Below are 4,512 nucleotides of genomic sequence, written 5' to 3'. Positions count from 1 at the left end.
AGCGGGAGATCGACAGGCGGATTGGTGCAGCGTCTGCTGTGAAGCGGGCGCTGTACCGATCCGTTGTGGTGAAGAGAGAGCTGAGCCAAAAGGCGAAGCTCTCGATTTACCGGTCGATCTACGTTCCTACCCTCATCTATGGTCATGAGCTTTGGGTCGTGACCGAAAGAACGAGATCCCAGATACAAGCGGCTGAAATGAGTTTTCTCCGTATTGTGTCTGGGCTCTCTCTTAGAGATAGGGTGAGGAGCTCAGTCATCCGGGGAGGACTCAGAGTAGAGCCGCTGCTCCTCCACGTCGAGAGGAGCCAGTTGAGGTGGCTCGGGCATCTGGTCAGGATGCCTCCTTGACGCCTCCCTGGAGAGGTGTTCCGGGCACGTCCCACCGGGAGGAGACCCAGGGGAAGACCCAGGACACGCTGGAGGGACTATGTCTCCCGGCTGGCCTGGGAACGCCTTGGGATTCCTCCTGAGGAGCTGGCCCAAGTGGCTGGGGAGAGGGACGTCTGGGCCTCCCTACTGAAGCTGCTACCCCCGTGACCCGACCCCGGATAAGAGGAAGATGATGGATGGATGGAGGGATATACAATTTTTTAAGATAATATAATTTTTTTCATTTCACAAAGAGCAATCTTCAGGTTAATAGGAAAATTACAACATATTTAAGCCATCATGTTCAACTAATTGGGGAAGTTTCTTGGGTCAGGCAAGGAGATTAGTTCCAAGACCCCATCTCTTTTTTACGCTGTTTATTAATGATTTGAAATTGTATTTATACACATAATCAATGTAGAGCTCACTTGTTTTGATTCCAACATTTAGCCTAAATATTAAAATATTTATTTTTAACATTTTCAAAATTATCCAGTTTACAGTTGATAGCATCATTAATTCTGGATACCCATAGTTAACCTTTATTTCTCTTTTAATAGCTTTGATTTCAGTGCCTATTCCCAATTAAAAGCTCTGATTTATTTTTAGTTTAAATTTTAAGCTTTCTATTCATAAGTCTTTTAGTTTTCAGTTATTTAGTCTGGGGGTATTGAGCTCCATGATGTAGAGGAAGGAGGCGGGCTCAGCTTGGTGTGAGCAGCTAAAGTGAAGGATGGTCAGATCATTCAGAGGTACGATGAGAGGCACAGCTCTACCACATCTGCTCTGTAAGTAGAAACTTTACCAGTCTGGTTGGATACTTTACCAGTATCTGGTTCAATCAAAGTCCTGCTGTCTTTAGTATTTCTGGTGGTTTTGGTTTGAAAAAAAAGACAAGAATTCAGAGCATTCACGAAAAATAAACAGGTTTTAAAATGCAGATATAATTTTTTTGATTTCCATATTTGTCAGAAGTTAAACAGTTTTGTAATATATTAATTTTCCTTCAGTTCTGACATCCTTGCTCTGCTGTACAGTAATTAAAGGTAGGTAATTTTCTGTAATAATAAAAGTATTTTAACATTCAGACATTTTAAAAGTGTTTCAGAAAAAGAAACTTTTAAAAACCATCTGACATGAATACTTGATTAAAAACCCTAAATCTCAGTTTTACAACTTTTCTTTTACAACAATAAATGAAGGTTTTTAAAGTCCAGTTCTGTTGTATTAAATCATTTAGGATTTTAACATTTGAACATTTCTGATTTAGATAATTATTTTAAAATTTTCATAAATTCTAACAACTAAAATCATTAATATTTTGTAACTTTACTTTCAGTCCTCTCAGCTGGTCTGACTGTGAGTCCCAGCAGATCTCAGTTCTTTAAAGGAGACTCTGTGTCTCTGAGCTGTGAGGAGGAGAACAGCTCTGCTGGATGGACTGTGAGGAGGAACAGAACCAGAGGAACCAGGACTCAGTGTGATAGATGGGGACAACCTGCTGGTTCTACCTGTATCATGAACTACATCAGAGAACATGAGAGTGGAGTTTACTGGTGTGAGTGGAGAGAGGGAGCAGCCAGCAGCAGCAGCATCCAGCTCACTGTCACTGGTAAGATCAGACTGTGGAGTTAGTGTTGATGAAGCTGTGTGGAAATGGATGAAATGCTGTAGTTTGTCTCTGTGTTGAGGTGGATCAGTGATCCTGCAGAGTCCTGTCCTCCCTGTGATGGAGGGAGATGACGTCACTCTGAGCTGTCACACAAAGACCGCTCCCTCCAACCTCCCAGCTGCTTTCTATAAAGATGGCTCCCTCATCAGGACTGAGCCTGCAGGTCACATGACCCTCCACCATGTGACCAGCTCTGATGAAGGCCTCTACAGGTGTAACATCAGCGGTCATGGAGAGTCTCCATCCAGCAGGATCTCTGTCTCAGGTCAGGAAGATTTAAACAGATCTTTAACTTAGAGTGTTAAAATCAATCATTGATCCTCTAATAATTCTTTATTTCAGAGAAATCTTCAACAACCACTCCTTCTCCCACATCAAGCTCTCCACCCTCATCCCACTTTCTTCCCTATGGACTGCTGTGTCTATCTTGTACCATTGTTGGTGTTTTAATGCTGGTTTTAGTCATGATACATCATTCTGACAGCAAATCTAAAGGTGAGATCAACATCTGACATGAATAGAAATTGTTTTAGATGAAAGTGTTTATTATTTCTTTTCTCTTATTTAAGCAAAAGGTTTATGTTTTCAATTGATGATTTTAGTAGTGTTTTCATATAAGCTTTTACCCCCTTAGTTCAGCAGGTCCCGGAGTCGGCAGACAAAAACTTGGCTCAAGGGCTGACTTTCAATAGATTCCGACAAGTGAGCAGGCCTCCTATGGATGAAACCCAGACTCATGTTGTCTGCAAGTCATTTAGCACCATGTTCTCCACTAATATGATGTGCATAATTGTAGAGAGGGGATCATCATCAGTTATATGCAAGGCTTGTCACCAACAGAAGTGACGCAGCGCTTTGGTATCATTACCTCTAGGCAGGATTCTGATATAGAGGCGTTTGGTCATAATCCCACAGATGGTAGCTTCATAACATTGGCTCCTTGGCTATGCAAATATAATTATTTCTCAAGCTGCAATCCCTCTCGTACTGAGCAGGAGAACTATTGCAACAACACATTATCAGTAGGCTAAAACTTACCTGTTTCATGATGGTCCAAACTCTGCTGAAGTTCCCTATGAGTAATTGAGCAACTATCACAATGATAGAAAGAGCTGGCATCAAAGAATCAAAAAGCAATATTACCATTAACATTTGGCCAACACAAGCTAGTTATCCCTGTGGTAACTTGTCTTACACCTTGTGCTTGATACCCTAAAAGTCAGAAGGGTCATTTAGACTTGTTATGACATATTTATGATGGATTATGATTTCTTGGTTAATTTCAAGTTGTCATTACAAAGACAATTTTGTCCCTGTTAATGTCAAGTTGTCGTGGTGAGGACATTCTAAACAATGTCAACTTTGTAATAAACTGTCATAATTTACCGAATGACACTTAATGACAATAGTGATAAACATTCATAAAGACTCCATTATGTTCACTACAGGTGTTATGTCATGTTTGTTACAGTGTAATATCAGTCTGATGCACAGCCCTTCAAATAAAGTTTAATCCAATTTTAGATCATTTTATCATTTTGTAAATGTAATATTTGCAAAAGTTTTCTTGTTTTTAATCGATAATTCTAGTATTGTTTTTTTTAATTTATTCTATAAAAAGATAAATTGGAGAATTTGATCAATATTTGTTCATTTCTAGGTAACCAGGAAGGAGAAGAGGAAACTATAACTTACAGTACGGTGAAATATCACAGCATAGACAGTGGAACAACAAAAAAATAAGGTTAGTTTGTTTCTTTTCTCGTTCTTGGTGTTCTTGCTCCCCTGGTGCTGCAGTCTGTGGTTTTTCTGCTAACTGACTCTAACAGACTCTCCAGCCGTCCAGTTTCCTGTTTCTAGGTGTTAGCTGTAGATTTTCATGCCCACACTGTAAAACGAGTTCATTGCGGTACTGCTCTATAGAGGGTCTTTAGCAGTTTAGTGGAACTTTTCAGAAAGAAGAGCCGTTGTTGGGCCGTCTTCACCAGGTGGGAGGTGTTCATAGTCGATTAGAGGGCCAAGGAGATGTGAATGCCCAAGGACTTGTTCTCCTCACACTCCACCACCTCCCCCTTTATGCAGAGAGGAGCATATTCAGTCCTCTTGGACCTCCTGTAGTCTATTATTATTTCCTTGGTCTTACCGGTGTTCAGGATCAGATTGTTCCTGGAGTAGCACTATGTGAGATTGATGACCTCCTCCCTGTAGTGGGACTCATCATTGTTGGAGATGAGACCCACTACAGTGGTGTCATCCGTAAACTTCACCACTGTGTTTAGGGGATGGATGACAAAACAATTGTTGGACAAAAGGGAGAAAAAAGCAGGGCTGAGGACACAACCCCGTGGCGTTCCAGTTTTGAGGATCAGTGACAGCATCAGTGCAGAAGAGAATATAGGAAGGCACAGATGATGGTGTGGTCTCCTTTGTCCAAACCTGAACCATTTATATATATATATAAGAATATTT

At 40.9% G+C, this 4,512-nt stretch overlaps 1 long non-coding RNA gene across 1 annotated transcript; it reads left to right on the top strand.

Annotated features, from left to right (window-relative positions):
• Window positions 1-1,071: 1,071 nt before the first annotated feature.
• Window positions 1,072-1,796, top strand: LOC118558792. Its single transcript, XR_004928474.1, has 3 exons — window positions 1,072-1,159; window positions 1,409-1,417; window positions 1,711-1,796. It is a non-coding gene; the product is annotated as an uncharacterized LOC118558792 (long non-coding RNA).
• Window positions 1,797-4,512: the final 2,716 nt, after the last annotated feature.

The sequence above is a fragment of the Fundulus heteroclitus genome, unplaced genomic scaffold (genome assembly GCF_011125445.2).
Source record: "Fundulus heteroclitus isolate FHET01 unplaced genomic scaffold, MU-UCD_Fhet_4.1 scaffold_158, whole genome shotgun sequence".
NCBI lineage: Eukaryota > Metazoa > Chordata > Actinopteri > Cyprinodontiformes > Fundulidae > Fundulus > Fundulus heteroclitus.
This window is presented reverse-complemented; position numbering and strand designations above follow the sequence as displayed.